Consider the following 18768-nt stretch of genomic DNA (forward strand, 5'->3'; position numbering starts at 1 on the left):
AGATCTACAAATGTCATTGGATCATGAAGCTGCAAAGAAGTATACAGCCAGCCTGATAGCACTGAAGACAGTCTAAACCAGTTTTCAGATTTCAGGGCAATGAAATCTGTTCTAGCTTTCATAGTTCATCATTTACAATAAGAGGATGTGGAAGATATTGCAAACAAAATGGGTACTTTTACCTCTTGTAGTGAGTATTAACTTGAAGAGGAAATAATTTGATTTCAAAATAATATTTAATTAAAAGTCAGAATACAACGAAGGTACTTTTGCAAAGTGAGTGTAAAAACCTACTCTACAATTTATTGTTTTTTTAGATAAATTTATCTATGCAATGCATTGTTTTCAATGATGAACATAGAGAAATATAAGTGTAGAAATAAACTGATCAGTCCTCATCTTTCAGACTATGGAAAGGCAAGTATCTCACTAAACTTTTTCCAACATGTATGATGGTGTATATTTGAATTTTTTTTCACCTATGTAATATCTTTAAAATTGAGCAGTAGGCCTACAACTTTTGATGGAGAGAAATTACCTTTTACGTATTTTGTATAGGTAATGGAAATGGTTTACCGAGCGAGGTGGACTCGCATTCGGGAGGACGACTGTTCAATCCCGTCTCCGGCCATCCTGATTTAGGTTTTCCGCGATTTCCCTAAATCGCTTCAGGCAAATGCCGGGAAGGTTCCTTTGAAAGGGCACGGCCGATTTCCTTCCCCATCCTTCCCTTACCCGAGCTTGCGTTCCGTCTCTAATTACCTCGTTGTTGACGGGATGTTAAACACTAATCTCCTCCTCCTCCTCCTCCTAATGGAAATGGTTAATTCTGGCTCAGTGTTGTTTTGTGTTTCAACCTTTATGAATTTTAAGTCCGTAGATTTATAAATGGGCTAAACTGCACATAGTAGATCACAATCTTAAAAAGGTTGAGAACCCCTGCTCTATATTAATTCAGTGTTGCGATTTTTTTTCTGTCAGTGCATTTAACAAAACATGTTGCTTGTAGAACATTTGAATAAATGTGAGTGTACCAAGGGTTTGCTAGCAGACAGAAGTCAGCATGTCATCAGAGACATCAAAACTGGATGAAGTCTTGGGAACATCTTATGCCAGTGTGAAAAAGACAGATATAATTAACAATATACAGTGATCAAAAAGAATACTGGGTCATCTCTCTGCCACAGAAATGACAATCAACATGACACCTGGAGAGTGGGCAACAGAACAGGAATGCTGGAGGATATATGCTGGAGAATGAACAGAAACTGTTTGACTACTTCTGTATGCAGATTTAAAATAAATAACTAAACAAATAAATAAAAAAAGTTGATATAACTGACAATGAAAAAGATTAGAATATAGTGCTCAGAGAAAGGAAATGAGTGTCACGGAAATGGTGGGTTCGTCACATGCTCTTCTGGTCCCATTATTTGAATATTTACAAGTTGGTGACCTACTATGACACCATTAGCAGTCAATAATGCATTGAAAAACAAGGTCTTGTCAACTTATGTGGGCGTCTGAATTTTTCAGCTCTGTAACATGCAGTGTGTGTCAATCTGAAACGCAACTGCTGTTGGAATACAACATTAAGGAAAAGACAAGTATGGTCAATCAAGGTGTTTATTGGACATTGTTCCAAATGTGACACTGTATGAGCCTGCAGTTTTTGACAGTAGGGTATGTAATGTTATAGTTGTATTGGGTGGGGGGGGGGGGGGGGGACATTCAATAAGTGATGAAACACACTTTCTTCTTGGGCAATTTCGGTTGAAAAAATGCAAAATTTGTTGTGGTACATCATGGAATCTTCCTGCTTCAGTCCCTATAGCTTTATTAAGTTCTAATATGTGTCAGTGCCATATGCAGCCTTCAAAATGTCATCTTTAACGGAGATCCATTCTGAGTAGAGAGCTATCATTGAGTTTCTTTTGGCAGAAAACCAGAGCATCGTAGATATTTATAAGCACTTGCAGAATGTCTATGGAGACCTGGCAGTGAACAAAATCACAGCGAGTCACTGAGCAAGGTGCCTGTCATCATTGCAACAAAGTCACACAAACCTGTCTAATATCCCATGTGCTGCATCACAGTCAAACACCTCGCTGCACTACAGGACTTTCACAAAGCTGCACACCTGAGAGGAGCTCACAAAACTTCACTGGACTGTTCTTCTTCATCCAGTCTACAGCTTGGATCTCTCACCTTCCAACTTCCATCTGTTTGGCCCAAAGAAGGATTCACTCTGTGGGAAGGAGTAAATAGGTGATGGGGAGGTCATTGATGCAGCAAGACATTGGCTCTTATGTCGATCAGTTGAGTGGTATCATGTGGGCATACAGGCCCTTCCACTAAGGTGGCATAAGGCTGTTGTATTGAATGGAGATTATGTTGACAAGTAGGGTTTTATAGCCACAGGAGTGGGGAATAATATAGAGTATTTGAATCCTGAATTAAACCCACCTGCTTTCTGAAAAAAATATTTTGCATTGTTTATTGAATGCCCCTCATATGACAAACACGCTCAACACTGCCGTTTCTAAAATATTTTGTGATTAAGCAACATACACCAAGACTATAAGTCTAATAGTTTCTTGGAATCTAGGACACAGATGAGACACCAGTTGATCATGCATTCTAGGATCTTTTATAGTGATGTCAAGACTTTAATTACTTAGTACTATAGGGTACTTCCCTGGTTTCAGGAAAGGAACCGAAATTTCCTTTCCCCACATGCTGGGAAAATTACCATTCAACCATACATCATTAACAACACCTAGGAAGGTATCTTTCACTTTCTTAACGTTAATTAATGTGGCTTACCAGATTTGATCATTGCTTGGTCAAGTCTCTTGGGCCGTAACACAAAATAACAATAAGACGGTGCGGTGGTGCTCTTTGGTGTTGTTGCAATGGAACTACCAACTGCTGCTCTCCTTAATGCCCGATATGTGCAGAAAGCTAGAGTCTGGCGATAGAAATTTAATGCTCTACCACGCTATAGGCAAATCTCCAGGTACTGTCTGAAGACACACCTACTTCAACACATTTGTTGAAGCTGACCAGCCATGTTTGTCAGAAACCCTCATTATGGCTTAACATACCTTTGTAGCATTAGTGGAACATTTCACCGAGTCCATGTCATGATCTCTTCTTGCTGTCTCTTGACTATCTTCACCTTATTATCCTAAAGGCTGATAGATTTTCTACAGGTAACAGGAATCTGAATCACTGCACAGATACATGGCTGTTCCTAATTCTTGAGCAACAATTGTGATTCCACCATCATGCTAAGCTGCCTCTGAAGCTTGCCTGAGGACTTCAAGGTACATCCACCGACAATGATCCAATGTGACCCATCTACTACATGCTAAATGGTTGTCTGATCAAAATATCCATGTTCATGGATGCCTACAGATGTTTCTTGTTCACAATTATCCTTACTGTCAGCTTACATTGTTCTTACTGTCTTTTTGCTACATTTGCCTTACCATGTCAAATGAAAAGTGTACATGCAAACTACTAGCATTTACAACAGTAAGCAAGGTTTACAACATATTCATGAGTAATAGAATTAGAGATACATATATATCTGTGTAGCACATCCTTTTGGTCCGATGATGATGGCAACAAAATATGGCATAGACTCCATGACTAAGTAATGGAGAGCTATCCTGATTCACGACTGTTCCACTGCCATCACCAATTCACAGAGACTGGTCACAGCTAGACTGAAGTTGCATTTAGTTTGCTAAATGCTGTCCCATACGTGCTCAATGAGCGAGTTTCATGGCATGTGGGTTACACAAACACTTTCCTAACATCTCTCAAACCATTCTGACAATTCAGGAGTAATGGGGTACTGTGCACTGTCAAATAACTGTACAGATCACCTGAAGGGTGCCGTATGCAACAACAGGTGCAATGGCCATACAACAGCTTCCTATATCAGTCATTTGGGAGAGATGGTAGATTTTTTCATGGACCAAAATTAATCCCAACAAAACAACCCTAACATCAGAATACCTCAATCACCTGACTGACTGGTGCTCTGCCCACAAGCTGTGTAAATCACTTCATCAAGTTTTTAATGTACTACCATTTGTGTGCACCACCCGTATCATGACTCGTCACACCAGAAAACATCCCTTTCCATGTAGTCTGTGTCCAGTGGGTGTATTCCTGTGGCCATGCAAATCTTGACACAGTGTAGGCAGTCTGTCTACTGTTACAGTATAGATTAACCCAGTCACCAACACACAATGCAAGACGCTCTAAGCTTTATTCAAGCAGTTTCTTGTGTTTGAAGTCATTATGTGATGGTAACCAAAACTTTGACATTTTGCAGTTCAGACTACCTAATGAATAAGAATAAAACATATATGGTGAATGTTTAACTTCTGCAAATGGCTACAGTATTTTGCCAACCTAAGCTGATCAGTATGTAAATATAGTTAAAGACAAAACTCAAAATTTTAGTGAAGTTTGTCAAAATTTTAAAACTTAAGTACATTTATGCCACTGGTGTGATATAACTTAGATGCAAAGCAGACATAGGTTTTCAGGAAATAACTGAATTATGGTTTCCGAATGATGTGATTTCTACACAGTCAGATATACAGTCATGTTGCTGTCTGATTTGGCCAATTTTTAATGTGTATCAAGGTAAATACAAAATCAAGACTGCAGGTTAAACTCTGGACTCAAATTTACAGCAAATTTATCTTGTATTTAAAGGAATTCGATATTTATATGAACAAACTTGTAATACAGTAACAAATTATTTCCAGACACTCAAAAGCACTCAAAACTTACTAAATTATGTAAGACAGTTTTATAATTGATAGTCTTGGACTGTTGACCTTTGTGAGCATGTCTGAAGCAATTCTCCAAAGTCATGATTCTCTTTCACAATCATGACTGCCTTCCTCCTCAAAAAATCACAATGTTAAGCTGTTGCAGCAACTTTGTCATGAAGGAAAAGTATTCTTAACCAACTTCTCATTTTACTTTCTGTCTGGCACTGTAATGGCCCACTGCTGGTGTTTTATCAGTATTTTTAGATTGCTTTATCACTCTGCATACACTACATATTTTTGAATTAAAGGAGACCACTCAATGAAAATCAGAAGCACCGAGCTGTCGATAGGCACACATAAAAGAAAGACCTGCTAGCTTTTAGAGCTACCCTTTGATGAACACACACACACACACACACACACACACACACACACACACACAGAGAGAGAGAGAGAGAGAGAGAGAGAGAGAGAGAGAGAGAGAACTATGATGCCCGCATGCTGCCAGCTGAACTAACAGTGCCATTTTTCGGCAGGTGGAGTGGTTATGGTGGGGGTAGTGTTGGGTGAGGTGGATAGAGGGAGAAGGAAAGGGAGTTGGGAGGTGGGAGACAGGGAGATGGATAGAGACTAAGGGTGGGTGGCTAGTGGCTCTGAGGGAGGCAGGTGGTTTGCTGGCTAGAAATGCAGGAGGGAAGGGTGGTGGGTATACGGGCTGGCACAACTGTAGTGGCCAGAGGGAAGTGGCACACACTGAAGGTGACATGTGAACTTTAACAGGGAGGGGGATGACAGGACGGAGGAAGGGAAACTGTTGGGTTGGGGGTGGAGAGGGGGGGGGTGGAAGGTGGAGACAGTGTGTTACCTGAGATTGAAGTCAAGACGACTACAGGAGAGGAGAATGTGTTGTAAGGATAGCTCTGTCTGTATAGTTCAGAGAAGTTGTTTGTGTAGGGAAGGAACTATATAACCTAGTTTGTGAAGCAGCCACTGAAATTGAGCAGATTTTGCTCAGCTACATATTGTGTCACCAAGTGATCAACTCTGTTCTTGACAACAGTTTGGTGGTGGCCATTCATCTTAGTGGCCAGCTGGTTGGTAGTTGTACGAGGGTCGTTTGAAAAGTTCTCAGAACGGAATAGAAAAAAAAAAGTACTTACATCACTGAAACTTTTTTTATTTTTCAATGTAGTCTCCTTGTAGATTAATGCACTTGGTCCCATCTCGAAAATGAGTTTCTTCCAGGCTTGCAAAATAGTTGTCAACTCTGGCTATTGATTCTTTGTTTGAAGTGAATCTTTGTCCACCAAGAATAACTTTCAGTTTTGGGAAGAGATGGAAGTCTGACAGAGCCATATCAGGTGAATAAGGTGGGTGTGGCAACAATTCAATTCATACCTTAGTTCGTGTGATTTTGCCATGGCAATGGCACGTGTGTGAGGATGTGTCAAGAGTCGTGGCACCCATCTTGCCGAGAATTTTTTCATTTCTAATTCTTCAGTTAAAATCTGATATACCCTTTCGGATGACATCTGGCAAGTGTGAGCAATTTCATGAATTTTCAATCGGCGATCCTCCATGACCATTTTGTGCACTTTCGCAATGATTTCTGAAGTAGCAACACATCTTGGCCGACCACTGTGTGGATCATCACCAAATTTAAATTCATTTGTCCACTTGGCAACAGTTGAAATGAAGGAGCAGAGCCCCAGTGTATTCTGGAAATCAGCATGAATGTCCTATGCTTTCATACCTTTCTTTACAAAGTATTTAATCACTGCTCAAATCTCGATTTTTTCCATCTTTGCAAATCACTATATGGGAACAACAACAGAGCCACGTGACCACCACAGCTCTCTTCCAAGAGCATTGACATGGCACATGTTTACAGGCAACAGTCCAATGAATATCACGTGAACAACTTGTTGCGCTAGCGCTGACCTCTTGTGGTGATTCCGAGAACTTTTCAAACCACCCTTGTACCATCATAAAAAGCTGTGCAGTGTTTGCAGCAGAGTCGGTATGTGACATAGCTGCTTTCACAGCTGAACCAGCCACTGATGGTATAGGATAAGTCTGTGATGGGACTGGAGCAGGGGGTGCTGGGTGGGTGGATTGAGCAGGTCTTGCACCTTTGTCTGCTACAGGGATCATATCCCTGTGGCAAGGGACTGGGAGGGGGTGTTGCATAGGAGTGGAATTGAACGTCCTGTAGGTTGGGTAGGTGACATAAAACCACTTCATGAGGGGTGGGGAGGGTCAGACAGTCACTCATATATATGAAAGTCATCTTCAGATACAGAATTATTGTAAGGCTGCATACACAGACTGTCGACGTTTTCCTGGTTTCACTATTTTGAGAGGGTGATCAAAATATTCTACCACGTAATAAGCCTGGAGCACTTTCTGCACAGTTAACTGTATTTATACCACAAAAGTTCTCTGATAAAATCAGTCTTATGAACTAGAGTGAAGTACAAAGGAATTCATCTGGTTCACTGGAACAGATGAGTAGAGTGCACTGTATTTGTGGTGTTGTTTGCAGAACGAGGTCTCATGCAAAAGATGATACCTCACATTGACATCACAAGTAAGGACAGTTACTGCTAGAAACATCAAAGAATCTGAGACAGACATGCCCCCATATGTTTCCTTACGATGCCGCAGGCGGAAAGTTATTTTTGTGCCACTAAGCCCAGTCTCTCCGTAATCAATGACCACCTCTAATCATCACTTACGATGACTGTATCATCTTAGCACAGATACGACTGTGTGTTAATACAACAGTTAGTCATAACTTTATCTCAAGTTACAGACAACTGTACTTTGATGTGACACTGTGATTCTGCAATGAATGAAGTGCTAAATGTTGTAAGTTTCAGCAACAGTCTCAAATAAACATCATCTGTGAGTGCTGAGCTGAGTGGTGGCCCATAAACTGGTACGATGGCCCAGCGAATGGTGGTCGGACCTGCAGTTACAGCTAGCTGTGTCGGAGACATCAGAAGCGCAAAGTTAAGTATAGTGTCCTTTAAAACTTTGTGTGCGAGTGTGCAGAAATTGAATAACATGGCTGAAAGTAAGCGGACAAGTGTGAAGGACGAGCTGAAGGTAGATTTGGGGAAAGAAAAAGGGGAAGAAGTTAATGATTCCATGAGCTTTAGATGGATGTATCACAAGCAAATTTTAGTAGTAATTTGTCAGATTCATTATATGGTAATTATGGATCGGAGGGGGAACAGAATGTATCGGACCCCAGTGTTTCAGAACTACCTGTTGCGGTAGCTAATACTGATCAGGAAATTGTGTCAGTCAATGATGGGGCAAACGATGGTGTAGCAGGAATGTTAATGAATCTATTGACAAAAATGAGTGGGTTAGAGTCTAATATGACAAAAATAGGTACGTTATGAGATGGACTCTAAAATACGTAAAATGCGGTCTGATATTGATACAAAAATGAGTGGGTTAGATTCAAAAATGAGTAATATGGGTGTTGAAATAGAATCTAAACCGGATAAAAAAATTTCAGATCTAAGAGAATTTTGCAAGCGCGACATGGCAGTGCTTAACAATAATGTAAGAATTGAAATCAATCAGGTTAAACAGGGATGTACACAATCTATTGTTAAAGTAAAAAGTGAATTAACAACACAGATCGAACAAGTTACTGATGACCACCAACAGTTTAAAGTGCATGTTAAATCAGAGAGAGTCAAGACTCATGAACATATCCAAGTGGTGGAAAACTATGGTGAAATAAATCATGCAGCATTAGAATGTAAATTGAAAAAAAGTAAAGATAAGTGTGAAAAACTTGGGGCACAGGTAATAAATAACGTCACGGGCTTGGAAACCCATCTTAACCAATTCAGTAACAGTGTGAAGGGCAACTGTGTGAGCATGACTGTCGAATAACAAAAGTAGAACAGTGTGTTACTAACAGTAGTGGTAGCATTGTTTCTAGTGGAATAATAGAATCCGCTGAGATTGCGTATATCACACATCGTCAGTTTCTCAAGTTTGATCCAAATAAAAGTGTACATCCACATGAATTTTGGAATGACTTTGAGGATATCTTGCCTAAAGGGTGGAGTGATAAGCAGAAGATCGGGTTTATTACTTCTAACTTAATGGGGGAGGCAAGAATCTTGGGAAACTTGGCCTCAGATAAATATAAGAAGTTACAGGAATTTAAGCAAGCTTTCTTTGAAGAGTACTGGGGAAAGCATAAACAAATGGATGTGCTAAATTAGTTTTGGTCTGGGGAAAAATACAGCCCCAAGAAAGAAGGGATAAAAAGATTCGTACAGAGGTGGGTAACTACTCTAACCTATCTTAGTACTAAGGTAGAAACTGAACAGATAGTTATGGGGGTAGAAAATAAGCTACCTTGGTATTGGAAGAATAAGATTATATCTGCACCTAGAGATAATGTAGATAAATTCGTGCAATATCTTGAATGTATAGAAACTGTACTAAAAGAGGAGGACAGCGCGAGGAGAGAGTATCGACATCCTGTTAGCAGAATGAAAATCTGAGCCAAGGTAAACATAAACAGAATGCGTGTACAGAGAGGACGCAGATACCGACGTCGATCACGAGGGAGAGGCTGGACATATGATAATCGGGTCAGTGACCGAGGTCAGTATGGCGACTGTAGACAGCTGTCAGGAGATGACGCAACCAGCTGGCGGAGGACATCAGTTAGTGGTGGCGTACCTCGACAGGAAAACTGCTAAGAGTTTACGAGAAGGCTGGTGCTCGTAGACAACAACATTACCAGTTGAACCCACTGGCGAAACCATTTGTAAGAACGGCACCAGTACAACCACCTAGTATTAATGTAGTCAGTAAGAAAGAAGGGGAGAATAATTAGGAGCTGCAAGAGGCAAGGGAATTGACCAATGTAGAGTTAAGGGAGCACAGTAGTAGTAACACCTGTAATAACAACACATTTGTAGGGGAGATCAGCACTAATAATAAGGTTCTGAATCAGGAGGTGGAGGTAAATATGCACGGCGAAACAGAGAAGGAACTGTCTGACAGTTGTGGAATCAATAATGGAGAAGGGGTCGAAGGGGTGCTTGATAGATTATTTTAAGTTATTGAGAGTAGTGAAGAGGAGGAAATATATAATGCTGATGACACCTGGTATAGGGTCACAGAAACAGATGTAAATACAGAATGGGAAACTCTAGAAAGATGTTCCAATTTAGCGATAGTGGACAGACTGGTAGAAGCTGCCACTAGTAGTAATAATATTAAGCATGAGGAAGACCCAGTAAACATAAATATGATATCCACACAGAACATAGGTTTTGACAGAAGGGAAACGGTGCAGGTTTTACTAGACGAGGTAGAACCTGCAAATAAAAGAGTACGTAGGACAGCCTATAATAGAGGTATGTGTTTTTGATGAAAATGTAAAGTGTTTGATTGATACAGGATTAGAGGTGTGTGCTGTGTCCCAAAATTTTGTTAATGAACTCCCAGCAAATAAGCAGGTAGTAATGATGCCAGTAAGTGGCCTAAATAAAATTGTAGCAATGGGAAAAACCAAAAAGGTGATGAAGCAAGAAATATTTCTACCCATAGTAGTAAAGAGGGTAGCAATTAAGCAGAATTTCTTAGTAATTAGTGAACTAAGTGTTGATACGCTGGTGGGTGCCGATTTTCTTAGTAAACATGAAGGATGGGTAAATTTTGGGACCAATGACGTAATGATAAGAATTAATGGTAACCTTATCACACTATACCATTCATAGGTAAGAGACCAAGTGAGGATGAAGAACTAAATGACTTGCCAATCTGTATTTGCAGGACAACAAAACTAATGGAAGGCTATAATGAGTATGGTGGTAATGAAGAAGTGGATCCGTCTGAACTGGATAGTGTCAGAGCTAGGATCAATGATAAATTGCTAGAATTAAGTGAGCAAGATGAGGGACAAAGAAATGATCTAAGACAAATTTTGACTAAGCATATAGGAGTATTTTCTGATCAGCCAGGTCTAGTTAAAGATTACGAATGTTTTTTGACAGTGAAAAAGGATGCCCATTTTTTCAAAAAACCATTTGCAGTTCCTGAAGTACACAAGGAAGCAGTACGTGGCCCGATTCAGAATATGCTAGAGTGAGGGATCATTGAAAGAGCAATAAGTGTTTATAACAACCCACTGGTTATAGTGCCAAAGAAGGATGGCTTGATCAGATTAGTATTAGATGCTAGAGCCTTGAATAAGATAGTATTACCTGATAGTGACAGACCTGAAAATATAGAAGAACTGTTACAGAAGTTTAAAGGGGCAAAATTCTTCACATCCATGGATGTAACCTGTGGTTACTGGAATCTTCCTTTAGCCAAGGAATCAAGAAAGTATACGGCGTTTCTATTTGAAGGTAGATGTTATCAATGTAAGGTGGTGCTGTTTGGCCTAAATATAAGTGTATGTGCATTTGGTAGCTGGTTTTTCCAAGTACATTAGATTTTACCCTTTCAAGAAAGCTAATTCTAAGGTAATAGGAAGCAAATTGGAAAAGGAATACTTTGTAAATATAGGAGTGCCTAAAGCTATCTTATTTGACAATGGGCCACAATTTATTTCTAAGAGGTTTGAGGAGTGCCTAAAACAATGTAGGGTAGAGCATATTAAGATCTCAGAATATTTTCTCAAGGTAATACATGTGAGAGGACCATGAAGGAACTAAACCGATTATGTAGGACTTACTGCCACAAGAAACATTCTGCATGGGCCAACTACATAGAGTATTTTGAGGAGGTCATTAACCATCTTAAACATGAAGCCAATGGATTTGCACCTGTAGAACTAATGTGTGGAATTAGGGCAAATAACATCTTGTTTGATCTTGTAGAATTCCCTGGTCTTACTGATTTAACTATGGAAGAAAAGAAGAAACTAGCACGTGCTACTATAAGGAAGAAGGCACTGGAAAGAAAGAGGAGACACAATGCTAGAGCTAATCCTACTAGCTTCCAAATAGGTGATCTAGTTTTAATAAAGACCAAGGAGAAATCAAAAAAGCTTACCTCGGAAACAGAAAAGTTTACTGATGAGTACGTGGGTCCATTTAGGATAATAGAGAAACCTCACCCTGATGCTTACCGATTGGAATTTGTAAAGTCTCATAAACTGCTAGGCTTAAGAAATATTATTGACCTAAAGAGATATGTACAAAAAAAAGAGACGTAGCCAGGAATAACTGAAAACCTCAGAGGGCTTTGCACTCTTTGCAAGGCTAAGTGTTTGACGAACACTAGGACTCGAGTTAATGACAATGCTACTTAATTTTAATTTCGTGTTATCATTCCTCCTCTTCATCATTCAGAACTTTTGACTGTCGTCTTTCCTTCTTCACTATAGTAATATTAAGTAAGAGAGCTAAGTGCTGTGGAAACATCAGAAGGTTGTTATTGTAAGAAGAAATGAAAAATATTTACAGAACAGCAAGGCTGGCTGTAAGACAACGGTAATATTGTCCAGGAAGAGATGAATTATTTAAGTAAATTTAGACATGGAAATGCTGGGTACCCTCAGAAGGGTACAGCTTAAAGTTTATTTCATTTTATTTGTTTAACAAGAGAGTTTTGAGTTGCTTACTTTAATGACATCAATGAGCTGAGGGCAGTGGTTGGTTCTTGCTAGATTTTGGTGCAAGCCGCGCCCTGAAAGTCAGTTCTGATTGGCCGTAATTCTATACAGCCAATAAGAAGTGAGATTGTTTGCCACCTAAAGCATGAGATAGAAAGGCTTGTAGTGGCAGAGAGAAGAAAGAAGTGGTGGACTAGCTTTCGAAGGAGCCGGTCACGCTGAATGTGTCCGAACGCATTACGTGTAAAATGAAGTGATATTGTGACTTCCGTGTTTCAGTACAGTGATAAAGGTAGCTGGTGTTTACCTTTAACTATTTGTGAAATTTTAAGAGTCGAGAGATATTTTGTTCTGGAGGAAATTGCGTGTTAAAATTTGGAACTAAAAGCGTGGTGGTACTAAGTAAATTTTCTTTACTGAGTATTTATGGCAAGCAAAAACTTCAAATAAGGACATCCACTGAATGCCGAGTGCAAAAGTAAATAGCAGTTTATTGACTGTGTTACTCTCGTAAATGATTTCAGAATTGGAAAGGAAAAGTTCTGGCTGTTTGAGTGTGACGAGGACTGTGAACAGGAACTTCAATGATTTGAACACATGTGGGCTGATGATCTTGCTTAATAGCAATACAAAAGAAATCCTAATGCAAGTTTAAGAGGACCTTTGAACTTGGAAATTTGAACAGCAACCCATTTCTGATTTATTCTTTAGTGTACACAAGACTATTTTCAGCTTTTTTTGTACTTATAGTGGCCTCCGGCGAGTAGTTATGGAATCTCAGTTTCTTCAACACCGCTTTTTCTGAGATCTCTTAAGTAGCTGCAGTCAGGAGTTACGTGTGCAGATCTGCAGCAGTATTGAGGTAGGTGGACAATTTATGTCGCAGAACTGCCGTTGATGTCAGAAAGAGTGTGTTACATCACAGACTCTAATCTCGGACTTTCACCCTTTGTGGTCAAGTGCTCTACTAACTGAACTATCCAAGCAAGACTCATGACCTGCGTTCACAGCCGCACTTCACTTCAGCAAGTTTCTCATCGTCTACCTTCAAACTTCACAGAAATTCTGTAACCCTGCGGGACTTGCACTCCTCTAAGAAAAGATATTGTGGAAGCATGGCTTAGCCATGGTCTTGGGTATTGTTTCCAGAATGTATATTCACTCTGCAGTGGGGTGTGTGCCGATTTGAAACTTCCTGGCAGAGTACAGCCAGTGATTAAGTCATCTCCTCAATACCCTTTCTTCCAGAAGTGCTAGTCACACAATGTTGCAGCAGAACTTCTGTGAAGTTTGAAAGGCAGGAGATGTAAGACTGGCTGTCAGGGCAAGTTGTGGCTTGTGACCACTTGGACTACCATTCTTTGTATATGATCAATTTCCTCAGATAGTCCAACCTGATATAACACTATTCCATTATGGGTTGAATGAGTGTTCACAAGAAATTTATTTCACATAAAAATGACAGCTTCTTTGTATTTTATCAATAAATAAAGACTTATTTGCTTTACAAACAGTTAAGCCAATGTGATTGTCCCACTTCCTAATCCTACACATTAGAACTCCCACATATTAGTATGCTATAACTAACTCCAGTTGTGGTTCAGTAAATTTCATACCACGATAACCTGGGACACATTTTAAAAATACTTCTGAATCTCTAGATAACCTCCACCCAGGATCACATGCTGCATTCTGCCCATTAATACATTTTTAGTCCAAGCAAAACCTGCTCATATATCCGATATAAGCGTATTTTGGTTGTAATGCATTGCCATGGTACTTAAACATTTTGAAAGGTTTAAACAACTGGATTCCCCAAGTTATCTCTATCCATGGAACTAAGGAATCATGTGGGAAGGGCATAGGTATTGTTTTTGAAGGTACGTGTTTTTGGAATTCATGTTGGTTGCTACAGAGATGATTTTGTTACAAGTAGCAGCTGACAGTTGCACAGAAAATTATGTGAATATCACAGGTAAATTTTCTGATCACACTATTGTGGCAGGGGAAGTCTTCAATTTGCCAGCTATACAGCACTAGTAATTTCATTAAAACTGGTGTCAGGGAAAGCAATTTGTGAGAGATTTTTCTGAACATTTATTCTGAAATATACCTTGGGTCATTAGCTGGATAACGGATCTTGAGGGAAATGTGTTGGGCCTCCTAGCTATTAACAGACTCACACATTTCAAATCAATTAACAAACAATAGGAAATCTCAGTGACTGTATAGCTATTATAACATCAATAACTACAGGTGCAAATATTCAAATGCATGTGAATTCCTAAGGGACTCAACTGCTAAGGTCATCGGTCCCTAGACTTACACAATACCTAAACTAACTTAAGCTAAGAACGACACACACATCCATGCCCGAGGGAGGACTCGAACCTCTGGCGGCAGGGGCTGCGCGGTTCATGACATGGCGCCTCAAACCGCACGGCTAACTACAAGTGTTACAAGAAATGCCAGATAACATATGGACATATTTATGCTTAGTAAGACCGACAGGAAACAATGTATCTGAACATTTGACACCAAATATTCAATTACAGGTTCAAATGGATACACGTTGGAGTAGTTATGCAGAGATGGAGAGGCTTGCACACAATAGGTTTCAGAGTGAAGACAACAAAGATGTGGATATAAATGGATAAAATTGAAAATACTTTTAAAGTATGCCTTAAACTTGTATATGCAAAGCAAAGTCTTAAGGTATGAAGGAAATCCCACTGTAGTTCAATAGCTGTATCCAAAAATTGCTACTGAAGCAAAGATAGCTTCATCACAGATTTCTGCAAAACCTAAGCCTTGTTGACAAACAACAGATGAACAAAGCCAAAATGAACATAATGAGACCAAAGATGGAAGCAGTCTATGAATTCAAAGGTAAAATTTTGTAAACCAATCTCACCAAAAATTCGAAGTAGTCAGTAAGAGGACTAAAATAATGCATTCAGTTACTCAGCAACCATACTGGCACCAAAAGAGACAATGCAGAAAGGAGACCAAAATACTGAATTTGGCCTTCTGAAATTGTTTCACTATGGAAGGCTGTAATATTCGTCCAAAAATCACTCAACAATGTAAGACATCTCAAGCCCATCAGATACCTATCAGATTCTACTCAACTTATGCAAAAGACCAAGCTCCTTTTCTGTACAGGGCAATGAAAAAGTTTCCATCAGAGGTTACTGCTGCAGCATATATGTAAAGTAGTGGGACCCTGATGTGGTGCAATTTTTTTCAGCACACACAAACATTTTAACAGTCTACATTTCCAGAATGAGATTTTCACTCTGCAGCGGAGTGTGCGCTGATATGAAACTTCCTGGCAGATTAAAACTGTGTGCTCAGATGGTAGAGCACTTGCCCGCGAAAGGCAAAGGTCCCGAGTTCGAGTCTCGGTCGGGCACACAGTTTTAATCTGCCAGGAAGTTTCATATCAGCGCACACTCCGCTGCAGAGTGAAAATCTCATTCTGGAAACATCCCCCAGGCTGTGGCTAAGCCATGTCTCCGCAGTATCCTTTCTTTCAGGAGTGCTAGTTCTGCAAGGTTCGCAGGAGAGCTTCTGTAAAGTTTGGAAGGTAGGAGATGAGATACTGGCAGAAGTAAAGCTGTGAGGACCGAGCGTGAGTCGTGCTTGGGTAGCTCAGATGGTAGAGCACTTGCCTGCGAAAGGCAAAGGTCCCGAGTTCGAGTCTCGGTCGGGCACACAGTTTTAATCTGACAGGAAGTTTCAGTCTACATTTACCCAATCAGTGGATCATGACTAGCTACACATTTAAGAGAAGAGAAAATAATCTTGGGAGAACACAAAATAAAATAAGCACTTCGTTTAATTGTAAGTTTGAATAGTTTTCCAATACAAATGACTGCTGTACGTAACGTGAAAAATCTAAATAGCAAGCAGAAAAGCTACAACATGTGGAGAAAGAGTTGTTGGTGAAGGATATATCTATTTTGTAAGCAATTTTATTACTTTTGTATGGAGACTGGTGAAATGAGGTTAAACTGAGTCCATGTCCAATAGTATGTAAGAGATACTTTCTCCGAGGTTGTATGCATCAATGAAACATTTGATAGCATATTTCGCATGATGTCCACAACAATCTGTCAGGGTACAGACATATGGTTGTAGAATCTGAACATAAGCTGAGGTACTGTCTTTTCTTCTATGTTTGTACCGATCTAAAAATACAGCAGAGTTATGGAACAGAACAGTATTCCAAAACAATTATTTCAGAAATCTTACGGGCGTGTACCGAAATCCTACATGAAGACTGCAAGCACAAACCTTTAATAATAATTCCATACAATCCACACTTCAGAAATGAAGTGTAACATCTACTAATGATTGCACAGAACTGCACAGTTCTCTTTTCTTAATGTGGCTCAGCCAAAAACCTCCATCACTTAATCGCACTTTGAATTAGGCTAAGAAATATGTATCATCAAGAATGCATTAAGTTACATACAAACCCAGTCTCATCCCACCCTCACCCCCTTTTCAACACACAATTCTTTATATATAAATAATCTATGACAGTGGGCTTATTTTACAGCACAGCATCAGACTCATTTACACCGTTTGTTGCAATATGCTTGAGACAACAGTACATTTTCAGGCAGACAAACTTTCGAAATTACAGTAGTTACAATTTTCAACAACAGATGGCGCTGCGGTCTGGGAAACTCTGTAGTATGATATTTTCCACATATCCACCATGCGTAGCAATAATATGGCGTAGTCTCTGAATGAAATTACCCGAAACCTTTGACAACGTGTCTGGCGAAATGGCTTCACATGCAGATGAGATGTACTGCTTCAGCTGTTCAATTGTTTCTGGATTCTGGCGGTACACCTGGTCTTTCAAGTGTCCCCACAGAAAGAAGTCACAGGGGTTCATGTCTAGCGAATAGGGAGGCCAATCCACGCCGCCTCCTGTATGTTTCGGATAGCCCAAAGCAATCACACGATCATCGAAATATTCATTCAGGAAATTAAAGACGTCGGCCGTGCGATGTGGCCGGGCACCATCTTGCATAAACCATGAGGTGTTCGCAGTGTCGTCTAAGGCAATTTGTACCGCCACAAATTCACGAAGAATGTCCAGATAGCGTGATGCAGTAATCGTTTCGGATCTGAAAAATGTGCCAATGATTCCTTTGGAATTTTTTTATGTGAGCATTCGAAATCCAAACATATAGCTGTTAATAATGAACTTCATTCCTTAAAGCAGAGCAGGTGTCTACTTCCCTAAATCCTCGGGCTTTCAGCCATGTCAAGCGGTCAAAATACCACAAGCTTTGACCTAACAATCACTGGCCATTGTCAAGTGGAATGGGTCTTCTTGCAAGAACATGTTCACAATATTTACCATTAGCATTATAGTTAATGTCATAACATTATCTGCTTCCTTATGTAACTGCAAAAAGGACAAAGGATGTGTAATCTAGTCTCAACTTTTCTGTATGTAAAACACTAGCCAACTTACCTATAATTAAATGTCTCGTGGAAACATAAGAACAAGAAGTGGAAATTGTGAGTAGCATTCTCCATGATTCTATAGTACATGAAGTTCACAGCAGCTTAAAAACATCTTGCGGCAAAGTTGCAGTCTCAAGGGAATACAGATATTATAAAAGAACTACCTCACCTAGAAAGAATCTTAAGATGAAGAACAAGTCAGACAGGCCTGGAACTGACTTTCAACAAATAGTTTTAAGTCTTAGTCTTACAAAGACCCATACATGCAATTCCAAACAAATAATGTCCTATAGGTTCCAGAATCTAATGCTGATTGTCATGACCAAATGAGGAAAAAAAAAAAAAAACCACCATCAAGTTAGCGGCCGACGCAATGCAGGGAACAGGCAATTTCAAACAAGAAATTAAACTCATTCCTCATTAACCAGGCTTAAAAGTTTGTTGAAAATCTGGGCTCTGGGACTATAACTCAATTAGCACAATAAATAATAATGTACACTGTAAAATAAAGTTTCACTCTAACGGTATGTAGACAATTATTTTACACAAATAATTACTGACACCAATACAGAGCAGTAGCGTATGCAGTGGTATATAAACTATCTATGAATAATGACAGTAAAAAAGCTGTAGCTTTATGAAGGATTGCCTTTCGATTACTTAAATTTTCATTAACAACAATTTCAAGAATATTATGGATGCAGGTAAATCTCTTTATTAATAAACATCATCCAATAAACATTACTGGCAGTTCTTACAAAGGTACATAGTTGAAGTTTATGACAGCTGCTTCTCCCTGCTAATGTACATCTTGATTTGTTCCCCAACTCAGAAGGCTCTCCTTCATAATGAGGTCTACAC

At 39.6% G+C, this 18768-nt stretch overlaps 1 protein-coding gene across 2 annotated transcripts in view; it reads right to left on the bottom strand.

The window, feature by feature from the left end:
* LOC126184565 (oxysterol-binding protein-related protein 8) overlaps positions 1-18768 on the bottom strand; it is a 211549-nt gene that overhangs the window by 183120 nt on the left and 9661 nt on the right. The window lies entirely within an intron of this gene.

This window comes from Schistocerca cancellata, chromosome 4, assembly GCF_023864275.1.
Source record: "Schistocerca cancellata isolate TAMUIC-IGC-003103 chromosome 4, iqSchCanc2.1, whole genome shotgun sequence".
Lineage (NCBI taxonomy): Eukaryota > Metazoa > Arthropoda > Insecta > Orthoptera > Acrididae > Schistocerca > Schistocerca cancellata.